We start from the raw sequence: 22,380 nt of genomic DNA on the forward strand, positions 1-22,380 counted from the left end.
CCAGTATGTAACCCACACGGACCTAGTGGAACCGAACAAAGGGGGCAAATGCGGGAATAAAAGACAAGAGACAAAAGTGTATATTTGAAAGAAGGGGTCAGGGGGCAACTTGCCTCTAGTGGACAAGGGCCCTGAGATTTACACAGCCCTCTGTATTTATTAGGCAAAAAAGATAGTGAGAAGGGGGGGTGGAAGAAGGTGTCAGCTTCTCTGTCCAGAGTAGGCTTGCAAGACTGCATTCTCTAGATGTTGCAGTAGATTACCTCAGGCACCAGGGAGTGATTGCCTCCAGCAAACCTTCTGTTGGCAGGACCAGTTGTGAGTTTGCTCACATCCTGCATTCACGATAAACAGTTTGCTGTTTGATCATATAGCCTCCAATGGAATGCTGAGTTGGTCATGTCCCATGGGACTTTGGCTCCTACACCTTATGGCTTGGTGCTGTCCTCATGAAAGTAAGTGAGTTCTCAAGAGATCTGGCTGTGGTAACTTGTGGCACCTCCCCCTGCACTCTCTTTCTAGCTTCCTTTATCACCATGTGATGTGCCAGCTCTCCCTTCACCTTCTGCCTTGAGCAAATCTTCTTGGGGCCTCTCTAGAAGCTGAGCAGATGCCAGCACCATGCTTCCTGTGAAGTCTGCAGAATTGTGAGCCAATTAAACTTCTTTTCTTTATAAATTACCCAATCTCAGGTATTTCTCTATAGCAATGCAAGAACCACCTAACACATACCATTTGATTTCTTCATGAATCATGGAATTTTGGATTGTATTTTAATTTTGAATAAAATAGTATTTTTGGTCTTTCTCTCCCCACTTGGCTATTTTGTGGTTTCTTCATCTAGCCCACTTGTCCAGATTAGGCCTTGTGTGAGTGGTTCAAAACACTTGTCCTGAGAGGATATTGGGGGTATAACAGCAGGTTATACCCCTGTTTCAGTGCTTGGTTTCCAAATGATGTCCTGGTCCTCCTGCCTCTTTAGGTCTGCTGCTCTGTAAAAGATATAGCCCTGGTAAGGAGCTGGCAGCAACTCCTTCTTTCAGGAGTGTTAGAGCCTCATCCTAGCTTTTGAGTTTAAGCACTGAGGCTGACTCCAATCCCCATCTCTCAAGCATGTACTTTTAATAACTGCTATCATTGGAATATTTGTCTTGTCCAAAACTCATGCTGAAATTTAATCCCCCATGTGGCAGTATTGAGAGGTGGAGTCTTTAAGAGGTGGTTGGGTCATGAAGGCTCTGCCCTCATGAATGAATTAATCCATTCATGGATTAATTGGCTAATCAGTTAATGGATTAATGGGTTATCATGAGAGTGGGACTGATAGCTTCATAAAAGGAGGAAGAAAGACCTGACCTAGTATGCTCAGTCCCCTCACTGAGGGTGGTATGCCCCATACCACCTCAAGATTCTTCAGACTATCCCCACCAGCAATAAGGCACTTGTCAATTGCAGCCCTCAACTTTTGACTTCTCACTTTCCCTAACTGCAAGACATAAATTCCTTTTCTTTATAAAGCACCCAGTTTCAGATATTCTGTTATAAGCAACAGAAAATAAATGAAAACAGTACCTATTACCCATCAGAAACCACATTCCTACCTGCCATTGACTTCTTCCAAACCTGGGCTCAACAGGCATGTGGTTTAGCCCTGCTTACCACCTTAATTTTCTATTCCACTTCTGGTTCCTGAAGGTACTTGTTTTAGAGACTGAATTTGTCTTTTTGGAGAAAATTTGTCTTTTGGAGCTCGGAAGATGGCTCAAAGACTTTATTCTCTGTTGTGCTATTTCTGATTTCTGGTGTGCAGTGGTTAATATATATCTATATCTTCACAGCAGGAAGGGCACAACAAAGGTTGAAGTTACTGAGCCATCTTGACCAGAAATCAATGTGTTCAAAGAACTAAAAGAAGGTCAGTGTTCCCAGAGCAGAATTAGCCGGGGAGAATGTAGTGTGAAGGTGTGTGGAGCTGGAAAAGACCAGACCATATAATGCCTCGTTTAAAAGAATTTAAATGTAAGGTAAACTCGTAAAGGCTTTTGAGGAGGAGCATGCAGAAGGGAATCAAGAAACTCTGTCTCCCAGAATCCTTCTCCTTGTATATATTTTATTTGACTTCCCCTTTCTGTATTAGGGATCACCAAAGAGAAAAATTTGCCTATGATTCAGAAGGCAGACGGGAAGAAAAGCCATTATTCTCAGAAGACTGTGGCAGCTAGACACAAGAGAATTTAGCCTTCTCTCTCAGGTCTTGCTTCACTGTCAATAGAACCAGGAGTTTTATTGTTCATAAAGTATTATCTCAGGGCCTCATTTCATTACCTGGGGCTCTGGGGGATGTGAGACTACCTAGGAGCTTTTTATTATATTTTTACCATCTTTTCCTCTTTGATTCATTAACTTGGCCAATAAATATTTAGCTGGCTTCAAAATCAGGTGCATGAGTGTGGATGAGTTTACAGAGATAAATCAGTCATGTGTAATGACTAGCCCTTGGAATATTTCATTCAATTATCCTCTATAGCTTCACATTGACCATAATATGATGTTTGTCCTTAAGAGGATGGCAATGTGTGAAGCTGGAGAAATTTTAATACAAAACAACACAAGATAATAGCCACAAACACAGACATCTGTGCTTTGGAGAGCCGAGAGGAGGGAAAACCTCTTGATGGGGATTTCATGAAAGGTTTCATGAAGGAAAGGGCATTTGAGATGAGCCCTGTAGGATTTTTAAATCTACAGAGATGGCGAAGGAGGACATCGCAGGTAGAAGAAACGGAAATGCAGGAACAAAGACACGGAGAAAGAAAGTGGAAAGCATGAAGTATGTGGTGGAGGCATGTCACTTAGGATAGACTAAAACTTTAGGCTGGTCCATGAAGGTCATGGGAGACCTTGAATGATAAGTTTAGGAGTTTTAGGCAATGGAGAGGAACAGAAGATTTTTAATTCTAACCCTGCCTTAAGAAATTGGTGCTTCAGTAAGGCAAATCTGGTGGAGATAGGAAGTCTAGATTAAAGCCAAAGAAACCAACTGGGTAGATGAGTTAGGAGGCAGTTATGTGTTACCTGGTTTGAGCTAACTGGAGAGAAGGCAGTGACAGAGGAAGAAAGGACAAATGTAGATTAAAAGCAAAAAGGGAAACGAATGGGACTGTGTGTATGCTATGGATTAGGAATATCAGTGAAGATATTGGAGTCAGAATTTCAGTTCTTATTCATTTGCCACATATGCCTGATTAGCCTTGCAAATCAGGGTGTCCAGAGCTTCACCACTCAAAGTGTAGTCTGCACACTGGTGGCATCAACATCACCTGGGACCTTGTTAGAAATGCACTTTCATGGGTCCCCACCCCAGCCTACAGAATCAGAAACTCCTGGGGTGGGACAATCTGTGTTTTAACAAGCTTTCCAGGTGATTCCAATGCACACCAAGATTTGAAAACCATTGATCTAAAGAGAAGGGGTTTTCTTAGTAGAAAGTATTAGATGTACAGTCAAAAGCACTGGGTAGGAGTCAGTGCTGCCCCTCAGTGATCTAGATGACCAAGTAGAACCCACAAAGCCTCCCTGGGCAGGCAAGCACAGAAGCCAGACAGCCTACATTCTAAGCACAGCTATGCATAGCTTACCTGGTGGTCCTGGGAGGGCAACTTTTTCTCTCTGAGACTCAGCTTCCTACCTGACAGGATTGTATATAAGGACGTAGAAGATGGGAGCTCTTAGTATTATTATTTCCTCATCAATTACACAATTGACCTAGCACTCCATGCTTCTAAGAATGATCTGAAAGGACACTCTAGTTGTCACCATTTTATCTAGAAGTGACGTGCCTTGGGGTAACTATGCTGGTTTACAAGGCAGAAGACTCAATTGCAGTTTTGATCCTGCCCTCTCTGGACCTGCCACCCCAACAATCACTTACTCTCTTTTGAACCTATCTTTGAACCCATAAAACAGGTATTTCATTATCTGACTTTCTAGCCTCACAGAGATTTTGAGAAGACTATCCTCAAATTTAACAACAGCATAAAGCTCTTTTGTAAATTGTGAAATACATGTTAGTTATTATTCATGCTATTATAATGAAGAAAAGGAATATTATTTCTTTGATCAGTGGATCTCAAACCTTAGTGCACCAGAATTCCCTGGTGGGCTTGTTAGGACTGGCCTGCATTTCCAGAGTTTCTGATTGCATAGATCTGGGGTGGGGCTGAGAAGGTGCACTTCTGATGAGTTTCCAGGTAATGTTGCTGCTGATTGGGTACTTTCTCTGAGACCCACAGACTGAGATGTAAACCTGGTACTGAGGAAAGCTCAAGGGAGAGTTGCCAATCCAATGCAATAAATACATCATGTTGATATGGGGGGTCCAGAGAAAAAGAGCCGTGGAGAGATGTCAGAAAATGACGTTTGTAGCTTTGTCTCTGATTCTATTAGCTCAGTGACCCTGGGGGAGCTCCAGAGGTCTCTTATCCTGTGTTCCTCTCTGAGATAGGAGGGATGAACACGGATAATTTTAAGAAAAACCCTTTCAGATCTAACACACCTTTAGTCAAGAAATTACCCAGCTTTCCGGTTCAAGTTGTTTGAATTCTCAACCAGAAGAACACAGAGATTTATTTTTCTCAAAACTTTCCCATTGACTATTTTTCCCCTTTTTTGATGGAGTAGTAAGGGAAGAGGGGGCAGTTCTGGATTTTCTTTGTAAGACAATTTAATTTCCATTCCTCTTTTTTTTGTAACTAGAATTTTACCTTCCGCTTTTGGTTTCTTACTTCTGAGCCCTGCCTTCTCTGAAATGTTTCAGTTCCTTCTCATGTATTTTTAGACCAACTTTCTTTCAACAGATGTGGCAAGCATACTTTTTGCCTAGCTCTTTAGGGGACAGGACCCCAGAAGAAGACCCCCTTCTGGGAATAGACATGAGAAGGGTCCCCAAACTCCATCCTTTCAAGGCTTCTGGTTTTAAGTGCTGGTTTTGTGTTTATCTTATAAACGAGGATGGAATCTTCTTGTGAAGTCATTGATTGGAGTAAAGGAAAAACCATTTCATTCAGTAATGTTCAGTTAATTTTGATTAAGATTTTTGGCCTCTTTTGGGACCTTGCTTTATTTTTCATTCTTTCCTTTGCCATTTTTTTTTGTTTTGAGACGGAGTCTCGCTCTGTCGCCCAGGCTGGAGTGCAGTGGTGTGATCTTGGCTCACTGCAAGCTCCACCTCCCAGGTTCACACCATTCTCCTGCCTCAGCCTCCCAAATAGCTGGGACTACAGGTGCCCACCACCACGCCCAGTGAATTTTTTGTATTTTTAATAGAGACGGGGTTTCACTGTTTTAGCCAGGATGGTCTCAATCTCCTGACCTCATGATCTGCCTGCCTCAGCCTCCCAAAGTGCTGGGATTACAGGTGTGAGCCACCACGCCCAGCCTCCTTTGCCATTTTTTAACACCTATACAAAACTAAAAGTATATTCAGCACACTCAATATATTATACCTGCCAGATACTTCTTATCCTCTGTCTTTTCATTCTAATCTCTCAGCATTGCTGCCAATTAAGTTAATAAAATGATCTCTTGCTTAGAAAACTTCTGAAGTTCTTTAACCTTGAGAACATATTAGAAAGTCTTTTAGGCCATGAAAGACTGAAAGCTTTGGCTCTAAGATCGGAACAAGACAAGGATGCCTACTTTCACCACTTCTATTCAACATGGTAGTGGAAGTCTTAGCCAGAACAATTAGGCAAGAAAAAGACATAAAAGGCATTGCAACGGGAAGGGGAGGAGTAAAATTATCTCTGTTTGTAGGTGACATGATCTTTTATGTAGAAAACCCTAAAGATTCATAGAATAAATCTGTTAGAACTAACATGAATTTGTTAAAGCTGCAGGATACAAAATCAACACACAAAAAGATGAATTGCATTTTTATGTACTAACAATGCACAATCCCCCCTACTGCCAAATTAAGAAAACGACTCAATTTGCAATAGCATCAAAAAGTAGAAAATACTTAGACGTATACTTAACCAGGTAGCAAAAACTTATACACTGAAAACTACAAAAGTAGCTGAAAGAAACAGAAAAAATAAATAAAATAGCCTAGTTCATTGATTGGAAGATTTAATGTTGTTAAATGTCAATACTACCCAAAACAATCTACAGATTTAATGCAATCTGTTTAAAAATTTCAATGTTTTTTTTTTTGCAGAAATAGAAAAATCCATCCTGAAATTCATATGGACTATCAAGGGACCTTGAATAGCCAAAACAACCTTGAAAATGAACAAAGCTGGAGGTCTTACAATTCCTGACTTCAAAACTTACTACAAAGTTATGATGAGCAAAATGGTGGTACTAGAATAAAGAAAGACATAGGGACCAATAGAATAGAATAGAATAGAGAGCCCAGAAATAAACCCTCACATATATGGTCAAATTACGTTTTACAAGGGTGCCAAGACCATTCGATAGGAAAAGGACCGTCTTTTCAATGAATGGTGGTGGGGAAATTGGATATCCACATACAAAAAGTAAAATAAAATAAAAATTGGATTCTTATTTTATACCATGTACAAAAATTAACTCAAAATAGTCAAATACCTAAATACAAAGCTGTAACTACAAAACTCTTAGAAGGAAGCATGGGAAAAAGCTTTATGACATTGGATTTGGCAACAGTTTCTTGGATAGGACACCAAAAGCACAGGCAACAAAAGAAACAAAAATAGATTAATTGGGCTTCATCCAAATTAAAAATTCTTTTGCATCAAAGAACACTATCAACAGAGTAAAAAGGGCAACCCATGGAAAGGAAGAAAATATTTATAAATCATATCTGATAAGGGATTAATATACAAGATGTATAAAGAACACTTTCAAATCAAAAAGAATAACAAAAAGCAACTGGATTAAAAAATGAGCAAAGGACTTGCATAGACATTTCTCCAAAGAAGAAAATGGCCAATAAGCACTTGAAAGATCTCAATATCACTGATCATTAGGGAAATATAAATCAAAATCACAATGAAATACCACTTCATATCCACTAGGATGACTATTATCTAAAAAGCAAAAAATAGCCTGGGTCAGTGGCTCATACCTGTAATCCCAGCACTTTGGGAGGCTGAGGTGGGTGGATCACTTGAGGTCAGGAGTTCAAGACCAGCTTGACCAACATGGCAAAACCTCATCGCTACTAAAAAAAAATGCAAAAGTTACCTGGGCGTGATGGTGGGCACCTGTAATTCCGTTTACTTGGGAGGCTGAGGCAGGAGAATCACTTGAACCTGGGAGGCAGAGGTTGCAGTGAGCTGAGATCACCCTGCTGCACTCTAGCCTAGGTGACAGAGTGAGACTCTGTCTCAGAATAAATAAGTAAATAAACAAGAAACAGGAAATAAAAATTGTTGTTAAGAATGTGGAGAAATTGGAACCTTTGTGCATTGCTGATGGAAATGTAAAATGATGTATGCTGTGGAAAACAATATAGCAGTTCCAAAAAAAATTAGACATAAAATTACCATATGATCCATATAAACAATGAATTGAAAGCAGTACTCAACCAGATGTCTGTACACTCAGGTTTATAGCAGCATTTTTCACAATAGTCAAAAGATGGGAGAAACTCAACTCTCTGTTGATGGACAAATGAATAAAGATGTTATTTACAGATACAACAGAATATTATTCAGCCTTAAAAACAAAGAAAATTCTGACACATGCTAAAATGTGGGTGAGCCTTAGGAGGTTGTGCTAAGTGAACTAAACCAGTCATAATAGGGCAAATGCTGTGATTCCACTTATATAAGTTACCTAGAGTAGTCAAATTCATAGCGACAGAAAGTAGAATGGCGATTTCCAGGGCCTAGAAGGTGGGGGAGATGAATAGTTAGTGATTAATGACAACAGAGGTTCAGTTTTGCAAGAAGAAGAGTTCTAGAAGTAGACGGTAGTGATGGTTGCACAACAATGTGAATGTAGTTAATGCCACAGAATTGTTTACTTAAAGTGGCTAAAATGGTGAATTTTATGTCATATATATTGTACTACAATTTAAAAAATCAGACCAAATTTGACCATGTTGTAAGTGGGTAGAGCTGGAAGGGATCTTTCTGGTTATGTGGTACAACCCACCCATATTACAGCTGAAGAGACTGAATGAGGTCCTGAGACTGGCGTGACTTGATCAAGATGGCGTAGCCACTAGCGACAGAGCCAAACCAGTCTTCTAATACACTACACTAAACTCTCATGTGGTTTCTTCAACTAGCCTTCTTGCATCTGACTCCACCACACCTCCTTGGTAAAAATACAAATGCCTAGACCCTATCTTATTTCAGAGAACCTGGGCATCCAGATGATTCTGATCAACACCAGCGTTTGAGAACCATTGCACTAATGGGTAACTTCATATGCCTTAGGGGATGAGCTCTAGGCTGTAGGAACACAGCGAAGCAACTCATCCACTGGTCAGAAGCAAGGAGGTTCATTTTCATTCATTCCTTCAGTCATTCAACAAACATTGAGTGCTTACTATGTGCTAGGTGTGATTTTGAATACTGGTGGCATGAGTTTACAGAGATAAATCAGTCATAGGTTCTTCCCTCAAGAATTTCACAGTTTAATGGTGAAGAAAGATACTAAATTGATAATTGGAATAATGTGATCAGTACCTGAAGCTCACACTTTCAAAGAAATAAGACATCCACATTTATAATCCACCAAATCTTCAGGGAACAGCTATTCTGGGTCAGGTGGTAAGGTTACAGAAATGAATAGGACAGAGTCCCTGTCCCTGGAAACTTCAAGGCTAGTGAATGAAAAGGAAATGTGAACAGGTTGCTAATTAGGGTTCCTTGGAGTCCTGGATGATAACTAAGAGAAGACAGGACTTTTCTGATTCATGGATGCTTGGAATTGATGCCTGGTGAATCACCATGGAAACAGGATTGATTCTCATTCATGAAGATAGTTCTAACAAATATTTTTAAGCACCTAATTAATATTTTCTCCAGCTCTGTCCCAGTTATGCTCTGTCCATGGTCATAATCCACATCCCACAGAAAATCAGAAGTATTAGTCTGTTTTCACGTTGCTGATAAAGACATACATGAGACTGAGCAATTTCCAAAGGAAGAGGTTTAATGACCTTAAAGTTCCACATGGCTGGGGAGGCCTCACAATCATGGCAGAAGGTCAAAGGCATGTCTCACATGGTGGCAGACAAGAGAAGAGAGCTTGTGCAGGGAAACTCCCCTTTATAAAACCATCAGATCTTGTGAGACTTATTCAGTATCATGAAAACAGCATGGGAAAGACCTGCCCCCATGATTCAATTACCTCCCACCTGGTGCCTCCCACAACACATGGGAGTTCAAGATGAGATTTGGATGGGGACACAGCCAAACCATATCACCAGAGGAGGGGAGAGTTTTGATGTTTAATGATTTTAACAGGATTCCATCTTCTTTTGACATTCCATGGCCTATAACACTACTGGTGTTGTCCCCAACCACTACAGCTCCAATGTCATAATATTTCAAATCCATGTGGGTCCTAAGTCCTGAATTACAAAGGCTTTATGCTCCACAGGAGGGAAATGTGCATCTTGCCTTTCCTCATTAGAAGCCTGCAGCTCACTTCAAGTGGAAAGGAGTCATTCCTCTGACTTCTGTCTGCTTTAATGGTAAGGCCCAGAACTACGTGGCCAAAATCTGGGTTGTGAGAAAAGTTAGGTAGGACTCTGGGGTCTTCAGCTGTAAGTGCTGTTGTGATGAACTTAGTAGTAAGGTTATCCACCTGAAGTAGAATGTGTTTCAATCTCAGCCTTTGATTTGTTTCAGTAAACATAATCAAATGAAAAGAGGAAGGTATTATTTCGAACTTCAGGAATGAGGAACCAGTGTATAACACACATTCAATAAAGCATTACCACCAAGCATTAGACATTTGTCATTTTTTATTTTTAAAAACAATGAAATCATTGTATTTGTGAGCACTAAGGATACTATTTCACACACTTTTCTTTTTACATCTGTAATTTTCCCTTGGCCCTATTCTGTACAAAATCCACAAGAATTTCCTCCTTCTTCTCCCATATAAAAATCCATTTCTTCTCTTGCATTTGCTCTAAAGTAATTCATGAAATTATCCAATGAGGTATTGGTTGTGGTGATGAGCTGGCAAGTGCTGAAGACTGAGAGAGGTGCTGTGAGGACTGACATATTGAGGCTCCCTGTCCTTAAGAAGGATGCTGTCTGGGGAAGGAGGTGAATTTAACAGAACTGGAGGGGCAACCAACAATCCTACATTACCTTATCTGTAGAACAATGAAGCTCTGATTTATGCATAAGACTGCATTGTACTTCATTTATGTTCATGAAGGATACTGATCTGTTGTTTTCCTACACTGCCTCTGTATGATTTTGGTATCAGGGTAACGCTAGTTTCATAGAATGAGTTGGAGAGTATCTCCTCCGCATCAATTTTATGAAAGACATTGTGGAGAATTATTATTGTTTCCTGTTTGACCATCCAGTAGAATTTACCATTGAAGCCATCTGGGTCTAGAGTTTGCTTTGTGGGAGGACTTTTAACTATAATTTCAATTTTTTTTTTTTTGAGATGGAGTCTTGTTCTGTTGCCCAGGCTGAAGTGCAGTGGTGCGATCTCGGCTCACCACAACCTTTGCCTCCTGGGTTCAAGCAATTCTCCTGCCTCAGCCTCCTAAGTAGCTGGGATTACAGGTATGCACCACCACGCCTGGCTAATTTTTGTATTTTTAGTAGAGACAGGGTTTCACCATGTTGGTCAGGCTGGTCTCAAACTCCTGACCTCGTGATCCGCCTTCCTAGGCCTCCCAAAGTGCTGGGATTACAGGCTTGAGCCACTGTGCCTGGCCTCAATTTTGTAATAGCTATAAGACTATTCAATTTATGAGTGTTTTAGGTGAGCTTTGGTTGTTTGTGTTTTTCAAGAAATTTGTTTTATCTAAGTTGCCTAATTTATAGTCATAAAATTATTCAAAGTATGCCATTATACTTTTTATATCTGTAGGATCTGTAGTGATATTGCCTCTCTCATTCTTAATACTGGTAATTTGTGTCTTCTCTCTTTTTCACTTGATCAATCTGGCTAGAGTTTTATCAATTTTATAGATCTGCTTAAAGAATCAGCTGTTGGGTTTGATTTTTTTCTTTTGTTTTCTATTCATTGATTTCTGCTCTTATCTTTATAATTTCCTTTCTTCTGTTTACTTTGGCTTTAGCTTATCCTGCTTTTTCTAGTTTCTTAAAGTAAAAGCTGAGGTCATTGATTTGAAATCTTTTTTATTTTTTGGTATAGGAATTTGGTGCTATCAATTTTCCTATAAGCATTTCTTTAGTGTTATCCCACAAATAGATTTCAATTTGGAGTGAAGTAAAAGCAAAAAAAATGCAAAAATATATTATCTTGGAAAATCCTTAGGACAAAAATGGGAGATAGATCATCTGCCATTAAGTACAACACAGTCATTCAAGACCTTTGAAGATGGTTATGTGGTTGGGGTGCTAGTAGGGACTAGGGTACAGCCAAACCTCTGGTCACAAAGCTGAATGGTAACTGTGGTTTCTGAGAAAGAGCACCTTTTCATAATCTGCCTGAAAGGATCCTATAGCTGCTCTGTCAATGTTTGTTTTCATTATTGGAAAAGATCACTTCTGTTTTGTTTTTTGTTCAGCTTAAGAAGTGATTGGCTCACTTTGAGCCTTTTTTTTATAAGACAAAAAAAGGTATCTTTATGTTGAAGTTTTCTTATCAGATGAGGCTGGATAATAATCTGTGGCCTGTTAAATGTTGTAAATATTTTCTTGTAATCTACCTTGCTTAACAAGTTGCCTATATATTTTTTTCTAGGAAAGGTGAAAAAAAAACAAAGAAAGGTTGCTGATATTTTTAACTTGTTTTTATCATATTTGTCTTCATTTATTCATTTATTACTTCTGTGTTTTGCTTAGTAAGACTTTTCTATTTCAAAGGAATAAAAATATTCTTCTTTTTTTTCTAGTAGTTTTAGAATTTTATTTTTTACATTTAAATATTTCATCTGTCTGGAATCTATTTTTTGCATATGATACAGAGTAGGAATTTCACTTTATTTTTCACCAATGTATAACCAATTTTACCCAACACCATTTATTGAATAACCCATCTTTTCCCAACTGATTTGAAGGACCATCTTTATTATATACTAAGCCCCTATAAATACATGAGTTTCCTGTGACTATCTGTCTTATTTTGTTCACTTGCTTGCTCATTTCTGCCCTCATGTTAATTACTATTGCTTTATAATACATTGTGGTATCTGGAAGGATGAGACTTTATTCTCCTTCTTTTTCAAATATTGTTTGGTACCTCACATTTTATTTTCCATTTAAACTTGGAATCACTTTGTCTAGTTTTTTAAAATCCTGTTGAATTGCATTGAATTTATAATTTAACTTGAGGAGAATGAATATCTTTACGATAGCAGTCTTTCTATCCAGGAACATGGTAGGATGCTACATTTATTCAAGTCCTTTTTATGTGATTCTGTTATTTAACTAATTAGATCACATTCACAACTTTGTGCTAATTGCCATTTCAATAAGGCACATCTTTAGCATCCTTATTCAAGTAACTGATAAATCATTGACTGGAAAATAGTTTGATACAATGCATTACAACTTACTACTAAAGACTGTCTTTGAGAGTAAAATTAACTCATTAGTCAACTATCCTTGGATACTGCTGTTAAACTAGTCTTCATTTCTAATTTAGCCTAGCCATCCCACAGGATTCAATCCAATCCAATCCAACCCAATTCAATCCAATTAAATGGACCTCTCATTACTTGAGTCCCACATGCTAAGGTATGTATAGGCAGCAGAGAGTCCGCCAAATATCTTGTTGTCAATCAGCTTCATCAGGCATTCCTGGAATTATCTATCAAGTAATTTTGTTGACAAAGGGAAATGTGGTTGGTGTGGCATGAACTGTTTTTAGTGGATACGTGCTGTCCTATAATGTAAGAATTGGTTGCTCTGCTGGAGGAGTATGGTGGCACTAGGCCAAGGGATTAAGCAACAACAAAACTAGGGATGGGCAATTGTAGTAAAACTGGGAAGTTGTTGCCTAAGCATGCATGAGAAGAAGTTAACCAGAAGCTCGTTGGCATTGTAGATGGACAGCAGGGAGATTCGGTCAGTGACTGGGGGTGGAAATGAACAAGCGATATTCAAGAAGTTCACAAACTTTGGACATTGAGTTTAGTAGAATGTGTAAGTGTTTGTTTCGTAAGTCTCTTACGGTCTAGCCAGAGGAAAAGGACATAAAAAATAAACAGGAACTTCCAGGAAGATAGAGTAGAAGTATTTTTCCATATTTCTCCTATTAAATATGACTAAAACCCCTGATCTAAAAGAAAATCCTGATCTAAAACAAAACCCCTGATCTAAAACAAAACAAAATATGACTAAAACCGCTGATCTAAAACAAACAAGAAAACTTCAAAAGGTGGAGCAGATTAGCTAGACTAAAACCCCTGATCTAAAGCAAACAAGAAAACTCCAAAAGGTGGAGCAGATTAGCTAGAGACGTTGGGACCCAAGAAACCACACGGTAGTGACATCACTGGATTTTCTCTGTGTCTCACACATCCCAGACTGTGCTGGAGAAGCTAGGAACCTGGAAATACCACAGGTAAACACAAAAAAATACTTCCAACAAAAGTGTGCTCTTTCTAATCAAAGGGCTAGAAAGACAGAAAACTTTTGGACCTCAAGTACTCCACTCTAGCCAAGCAGTACAGGAGAGCTATGGCCCCACACCCACCCATGCTGCCAAAGGCCCATTGGGAGCAAGACTTCCACCCTCGACAGGCTATATTGAGGCCTTCAAATCTCTCCTCACTCGTGTAGCAGGATTGTATCAGTGAAGGCCAGGTAGGGAGCTGGAGCTTTCATCCCTATCAGGCAGTAATGTGGCCCGCTTCCTCCTCCCTGTAGCATCAGTGGGACAATGTAGAAAGTCTGGACTTCAGCTCCCACCCAGCAGTAACAAAGCTTCCCTCCCACTCCCTACTCGGGTTGTTTTAGAGCAGGAGGGCTAGTGGAGAGGCAGGACATTTGCCACCACCCAAAAGTAATCTAGTATCAGTGGAGGCTGCATAGGAATAGTAGCAAGCCACCTATTAGCAGAAACCTAGTGGGGACTGCCACCCTCACCAGCAGTAACAGGAGCCTCTCCCCACTTTGTGTATCAATGGAGACCAAGTGGATAATCAACTTCTACCCCTACCTGGCAGTAATGAGGCAGTGCCACCCCTTTCCCTGCCAGAGCAGTGTCAAAGGAAACCAGTTAAAATAGAGGTTTTAAATAAGAAATAGAAAATATAAAGAACTACATGGAAATTATACAAAATACATTTAAAAACTTGCTGAATGGTCCTTTAAGCCAGCAGTTACCATGGGTCACGAACAATCTTGAGCCATGAGGCTACTGACCAGAGCTGGGTTCTTTTTGAGACTTTATTCCCTCAAAGTTGCCCCCAAAGTTAAAGCCACAGCTACCCCCACAGGAGAGGCTCCACATCATCAGGACCTTGAGATCATCAAATTTCCAAGTGGTTTTGTGATTTCTCCTTTGGAAAACTATGCTCTGCATCAAGAATTGGTTTGTTCATTAAAGCAGGCAGTAGCTATGAGGACTCCAACAATTTAGTAACTTCTCATTTGCTGTGTCTTTCTTTTTTTTTTTTTTTTTTTTTTTTTTTTATTATTATTATTATTATTATTATTATTGTACTTTAGGCTCTATGGTACATGTGCACAACGTGCAGGTAAGTTACATATGTATACATGTGCCATGCTGGTGCGCTGCACCCACCAACTCGTCATCTAGCATTAGGTATATCTCCCAATGCTATCCCTCCCCCCTCCCCCCACCCCACAACAGTCCCCGAAGTGTGATGTTCCCCTTCCTGTGTCCATGTGTTCTCATTGTTCAATTCCCACCTATGAGTGAGAATATGCGGTGTTTGGTTTTTTGTTCTTGTGATAGTTTACTGAGAATGATGATTTCCAATTTCATCCATGTCCCTACAAAGGACGTGAACTCATCATTTTTTATGGCTGCATAGTATTCCATGGTGTATATGTGCCACATTTTCTTAATCCAGTCTATCATTGTTGGACATTTGGGTTGCTTCCAAGTCTTTGCTATTGTGAATAATGCCGCAATAAACATACGTGTGCATGTGTCTTTATAGCAGCATGATTTATAGTCCTTTGGGTATATACCCAGTAATGGGATGGCTGGGTCAAATGGAATTTCTAGTTCTAGATCCCTGAGGAATCGCCACACTGACTTCCACAAGGGTTGAACTAGTTTACAGTCCCACCAACAGTGTAAAAGTGTTCCTATTTCTCCACATCCTCTCCAGCACCTGTTGTTTCCTGACTTTTTAATGATTGCCATTCTAACTGGTGTGAGATGGTATCTCATTGTGGTTTTGATTTGCATTTCTCTGATGGCCAGTGATGGTGAGCATTTTTTCATGTGTTTTTTGGCTGCATAAATGTCTTCTTTTGAGAAGTGTCTGTTCATGTCCTTTGCCCACTTTTTGATGGGGTTGTTTGTTTTTTTCTTGTAAATTTGTTGGAGTTCATTGTAGATTCTGGATACTAGCCCTTTGTCAGATGAGTAGGTTGCGAAAATTTTCTCCCATTTTGTAGGTTGCCTGTTCACTCTGATGGTAGTTTCCTTTGCTGTGCAGAAGCTCTTTAGTTTAATTAGATCCCATTTGTCAATTTTGGCTTTTGTTGCCATTGCTTTTGGAGTTTTAGACATGAAGTCCTTGCCCATGCCTATGTCCTGAATGGTATTGCCTAGGTTTTCTTCTAGGGTTTTTATGGTTTTAGGTCTAACATTTAAGTCTTTAATCCATCTTGAATTAATTTTTGTATAAGGTGTAAGGAAGGGATCCAGTTTCAGCTTTCTACATATTGCTAGCCAGTTTTCCCAGCACCATTTATTAAATAGGGAATCCTTTCCCCATTGCTTGTTTTTCTCAGGTTTGTCAAAGATCAGATAGTTGTAGATATGTGGCGTTATTTCTGAGGGCTCTGTTCTGTTCCATTGATCTATATCTCTGTTTTGGTACCAGTACCATGCTGTTTTGGTTACTGTAGCCTTGTAGTATAGTTTGAAGTCAGGTAGCGTGATGCCTCCAGCTTTGTTCTTTTGGCTTAGGATTGACTTGGCGATGCGGGCTCTTTTTTGGTTCCATATGAACTTTAAAGTAGTTTTTTCCAATTCTGTGAAGAAAGTCATTGGTAACTTGATGGGGATGGCATTGAATCTGTAAATTACCTTGGGAAGGATGGCCATTTTCATGATATTGATTCTTCCTACCCATGAGCATGGAATGTTCTTCCATTTGTTTGTATCCTCTTTTATTTCCTTGAGCAGTGGTTTGTAGTTCTCCTTGAAGAGGTCCTTCACATCCCTTGTAAGTTGGATTCCTAGGTATTTTATTCTCTTTGAAGCAATTGTGAATGGGAGTTCACTCATGATTTGGCTCTCTGTTTGTCTGTTATTGATGTATAAGAATGCTTGTGATTTTTGTACATTGATTTTGTATCCTGAGACTTTGCTGAAGTTGCTTATCAGCTTAAGGAGATTTTGGGCTGAGACAATGGGGTTTTCTAGATATACTATCATGTCATCTGCAAACAGGGACAATTTGACTTCCTCTTTTCCTAATTGAATACCCTTGATTTCCTTCTCTTGCCTAATTGCCCTGGCCAGAACTTCCAACACTATGTTGAATAGAAGTGGTGAGAGAGGGCATCCCTGTCTTGTGCCAGTTTTCAAAGGGAATGCTTCCAGTTTTTGCCCATTCAGTATGATATTGGCTGTGGGTTTGTCATAAATAGCTCTTATTATTTTGAGATACGTCCCATCAATACCTAATTTATTGAGAGTTTTTAGCATGAAGGGTTGTTGAATTTTGTCAAAGGCCTTTTCTGCATCTATTGAGATAATCACGTGGTTTTTGACTTTGGTTCTGTTTATATGCTGGATTACATTTATTGATTTGCGTATATTGAACCAGCCTTGCATCCCAGGGATGAAGCCCACTTGATCATGGTGGATAAGCTTTTTGATGTGCTGCTGGATTCTGTTTGCCAGTATTTTATTGAGGATTTTTGCATCAATGTTCATCAAGGATATTGGTCTAAAATTCTCTTTTTTTGTTGTGTCTCTGCCAGGCTTTGGTATCAGGATGATGCTGGCCTCATAAAATGAGTTAGGGAGGATTCCCTCTTTTTCTATTGATTGGAATAGTTTCAGAAGGAATGGTACCAGCTCCTCCTTGTACCTCTGGTAGAATTCGGCTGTGAACCCATCTGGTCCTGGACTTTTTTTGGTTGGTAAGCTATTGATTATTGCCACAATTTCAGATCCTGTTATTGGTCTATTCAGAGATTCAACTTCTTCCTGGTTTAGTCTTGGGAGGGTGTATGTGTTGAGGAATTTATCCATTTCTTCTAGATTTTCTAGTTTATTTGCGTAGAGGTGTTTGTAATATTCTCTGATGGTAGTTTGTATTTCTGTGGGATCAGTGGTGATATCCCCTTTATCATTTTTTATTGCATCTATTTGATTCTTCTCTCTTTTTTTCTTTATTAATCTTGCTAGTGGTCTATCAATTTTGTTGATCCTCTCAAAAAACCAGCTCCTGGATTCATTTATTTTTTGAAGGTTTTTTTGTGTCTCTATTTCCTTCAGTTCTGCTCTGATTTTAGTTATTTCTTGCCTTCTGCTAGCTTTTGAATGTGTTTGCTCTTGCTTTTCTAGTTCTTTTAATTGTGATGTTAGGGTGTCAATTTTGGATGTTTCCTGCTTTCTCTTGTGGGCATTTAGTACTATAAATCTCCCTCTACACACTGCTTTGAATGCATCCCAGAGATTCTGGTATGTTGTGTCTTGGTTCTCGTTGGTTTCAAAGAACATCTTTATTTCTGCCTTCATTTCATTGTGTACCCAGTAGTCATTCAGGAGCAGGTTGTTCAGTTTCCATGTAGTTGAGCGGTTTTGAGTGAGATTCTTAATCCTGAGTTCTAGCTTGATTGCACTGTGATCTGAGAGATAGTTTGTTATAATTTCTGTTCTTTTACATTTATTGAGGAGAGCTTTACTTCCAAGTATATGGTCAATTTTGGAATAGGTGTGGTGTGGTGCTGAAAAAAATGTATATTCTGTTGATTTGGGGTGGAGAGTTCTGTAGATGTCTATTAGGTCTGCTTGGTGCAGAGCTGAGTTCAATTCCTGGGTATCCTTGTTGATTTTCTGTCTCGTTGATCTGTCTAATGTTGACAGTGGGGTGTTAAAGTCTCCCATTATTAATGTTTGGGAGTCTAAGTCTCTTTGTAGGTCACTCAGGACTTGCTTTATGAATCTGGGTGCTCCTGTATTGGGTGCATATATATTTAGGATAGTTAGCTCTTCTTGTTGAATTAATCCCTTTACCATTATGTAATGGCCTTCTTTGTCTCTTTTGATCTTTGTTGGTTTAAAGTCTGTTTTATCAGAGACTAGGATTGCAACCCCTGCCTTTTTTTGTTTTCCATTTGCTTGGTAGATCTTCCTCCATCCTTTTATTTTGAGCCTATGTGTGTCTCTGCACGTGAGATGGGTTTCCTGAATACAGCACACTGATGGGTCTTGAGTCTTTATCCAATTTGCCAGTCTGTGTCTTTTAATTGGAGCATTTAGTCCATTTACATTTAAAGTTAATATTGTTATGTGTGAATCTGATCCTGTCATTATGACGTTAGCTGGTTATTTTGCTCGTTAGTTGATGCAGTCCCTTCCTAGTCTCGATGGTCTTTACAATTCGGTATGATTTTGCAGTGGCTGGTACCGGTTGTGCCTTTCCATGTTTAGCGCTTCCTTCAGGAGCTCTTTTAGGGCAGGCCTGGTGGTGACAAAATCTCTTAGCATTTGCTTGTCTGTAAAGTATTTTATTTCTCCTTCACTTATGAAGCTTAGTTTGGCAGGATATGAAATTCTGGGTTGAAAATTCTTTTCTTTAAGAATGTTGAATATTGGCCCCCACTCTCTTCTGGCTTGTAGGGTTTCTGCCGAGAGATCCGCTGTTAGTCTGATGGGCTTCCCTTTGATGGTAACCCGACCTTTCTCTCTGGCTGCCCTTAACATTTTTTCCTTCATTTCAACTTTGGTGAATCTGACAATTATGTGTCTTGGAGTTGCTCTTCTCGAGGAGTATCTCTGTGGCGTTCTCTGTATTTCCTGAATCTGAATGTTGGCCTGCCTTGCTAGATTGGGGAAGTTCTCCTGGATAATATCCTGCAGAATGTTTTCCAACTTGTTTCCATTCTCCCCGTCACTTTCAGGTACACCAATCAGACGTAGATTTGGTCTTTTCACATAGTCCCACATTTCTTGGAGGCTTTGCTCATTTCTTTTTATTCTTTTTTCTTTAAACTTCCCTTCCCGCTTCATTTCATTCATTTCATCTTCCAGGGCTGATACCCTTTCTTCCATTTGATCGCATCGGCTCCTGAGGCTTCTGCATTCTTCACGTAGTTCTCGAGCCTTGGTTTTCAGCTCCATCAGCTCCTTTAAGCACTTCTCTGTATTGGTTATTCTAGTTATACATTCTTCTAAATTTTTTTCAAAGTTTTCAACTTCTTTGCCTTTGGTTTGAATATCCTCCCGTAGCTCGGAGTAATTTGATCGTCTGAAGCCTTCTTCTCTCAGCTCGTCAAAGTCATTCTCCGTCCAGCTTTGTTCCGTTGCTGGTGAGGAACTGCGTTCCTTTGGAGGAGGAGAGGTGCTCTGCATTTTAGAGTTTCCAGTTTTTCTGCTCTGTTTTTTCCCCATCTTTGTGGTTTTATCTACTTTTGGTCTTTGATGATGGTGATGTACAGATGGGTTTTTGGTGTGGATGTCCTTTCTGCTAGTTTTCCTTCTAACAGACAGGACCCTCAGCTGCAGGTCTGTTGGAGTACCTGGCCGGCCGTGTGAGGTGTCAGTCTGCCCCTGCTGGGGGGTGCCTCCCAGTTAGGCTGCTCGGGGGTCAGGGGTCAGGGACCCACTTGAGGAGGCAGTCAGCCCGTTCTCAGATCTCCAGCTGCGTGCTGGGAGAACCAGTGCTCTCCTCAAAGCTGTCAGACAGGGACATTTAAGTCTGCAGAGGTTACTGCTGTCTTTTTGTTTGTCTGTGCCCTGCCCCCAGAGGTGGAGCCTACAGAGGCAGGCAGGCCTCCTTGAGCTGTGGTGGGCTCCACCCAGTTCAAGCTTCCAGGCTGCTTTGTTTACCTAAGCGAGCCTGGGCAATGGCGGGCGCCCCTCCCCCAGCCTCGCTGCCGCCTTGCTGTTTGATCTCAGACTGCTGTGCTAGCAATCAGCGAGACTCCGTGGGCGTAGGACCCTCTGAGCCAGGTGCGGGCTATACTCTCCTGGGGAACCGTTTCCTAAGCCCGTCGGAAAAGCACAGTATTCGGGTGGGAGTGGCCCGATTTTCCAGGTGCCGTTTGTCACCCCTGGAAAGGGAACTCCCTGACCCCTTGCGCTTCCCGAGTGAGGCAATGCCTCGCCCCTGCTTCGGCTGGCGCACGGTGCGCTCACCCACTGACCTGCGCCCACTGTCTGGCACTCCCTAGTGAGATGAACACGGTACCTCAGATGGAAATGCAGAAATCACCCGTCTTCTGCGACGCTCGCGCTGGGAGCTGTAGACCGGAGCTGTTCCTATTCGGCCATCTTGGCTCCTCCCTCCTGCTGTGTCTTTCATCCAGTTTGACTACGAAAGGAACTTCATCTTTCAAGATAGCCCATGACATTGAAGCAGCTGGTGGTAAATTAAGTGTAATTGCAACAAGAGAAAACATAGCTTACATCATGGAATGTCTGCAGAGTGATATTGATATTCTAATGGAGTTCCTGCTCAATGTCGCCACAGCACCAGGATTTTATCATTGGGAAGTAGCTGCCTTCAGTCTCAGCTAATGATAGACAAAGCTGTGAATTTTCAGAATCCACAGGCACATGTCATTGAAAATTTGCATACTGAAGCTTATTGGGATGCCTTGGCTAATTCCTTGTATTGTCCTGGCTATAGGATTGGAAAAGTGACATGGGAAGAGTTACATTACTGTGTTTAGAACCACTTCACAAGTGCAAGAATGGCTTGGTTGGACTTGGTGTGAGTCACTCTGTTCTAAAGCAAGTTGCTGAATAGTTTCTCAACAGGAGGGGTGGGTTTCTTTCATCTGGTACAAAAGCCAAATACTGTGGAGGTGAAATTCAAGAACAAAATGGAGACAGTCTTGTCCATGCTTGCTCTTGTAGCAGAAAGTGCTGCCACAAGATGGGCACAGCAAATGCATTTAGCATATCAAGAGGGACACCATATGTCAAGGGGGACAGTGATGCCACCAGCTGTCTATAGCAGGCTATTGCCAAGGCAATTCACCAGCCACTTGGTATTTCTGTTTTTAATGCTAGTTACTCCAATTTTGGACTCTTCAGGATGTACATTGTCTTCCAGGCTGCAGCTGCTGGAGATGTTATCAAGGCTGCCTATAACCAAGTGGAAATAATCGCTCAAGAAAAGCTTTTCAATGTCCAGGCTGCCAAGAACAAACTGAAAGCTGGATAGCAAATATAAGTGAAGTCTTCTGAGGGTTTCGTAGAAGAAGTCAGGCCCCAGGCTGTAGTTACTGTTTCTTACGAGCCAATGTCACCAGTCCTTCAGTATATTAGTTGGTTGGCTAGTGCTGTCTTCATCAATTCTGCAAAGAAGTTTGCTTCTGGCTAGAAACAAACTTCTACTTGTTAATGGCAACAAGTGAAAATTTGGAACATACACCTTTGGTTGATGAGTGGTAATACAGAAGCACATATTATACGAAAGGGCTGAACATTCTCTCAGCCCAGAGCCTCAAACACATGAAAGCCAGAAGTATCTAACATTTATCTTTTTTTTTTTTTTTTACAATGAGGTAAAATGCCTTAAAGCATAAATGTAGGCAATTATTCCCAGCTTACCTAAAGTCAATAAAACATTTTGCTTAAATGTTAGAAAAAAACTGACTGGATGGGTTCAAGAGCAGAATGGAGGAGACAGAGAAAAGAATCAGTGAACTGGAAGAATGAACAATAGAAATGACCTAATCTGAACAACAGACAGAAAATTAAAAAAAAAAAATTATGGCCAGGCACGGTGGCCTGCACCTGTAATCCCAGCACTTTGGGAGGCCAAGGCGGGCAGATCACTCAAGGCCAGGAGTTTGAGAACAGCCTGACCAACGTGGTGAAACC

General features: G+C 40.4%; 1 pseudogene; it reads left to right on the top strand.

Moving 5' to 3' along the window:
* Positions 1-14,517: 14,517 nt before the first annotated feature.
* Positions 14,518-21,877, top strand: LOC100442493 (cytochrome b-c1 complex subunit 2, mitochondrial-like; annotated as a pseudogene).
* Positions 21,878-22,380: the final 503 nt, after the last annotated feature.

Source organism: Pongo abelii, chromosome 2 (genome assembly GCF_028885655.2).
Source record: "Pongo abelii isolate AG06213 chromosome 2, NHGRI_mPonAbe1-v2.0_pri, whole genome shotgun sequence".
In the NCBI taxonomy this organism is placed as follows: domain Eukaryota; kingdom Metazoa; phylum Chordata; class Mammalia; order Primates; family Hominidae; genus Pongo; species Pongo abelii.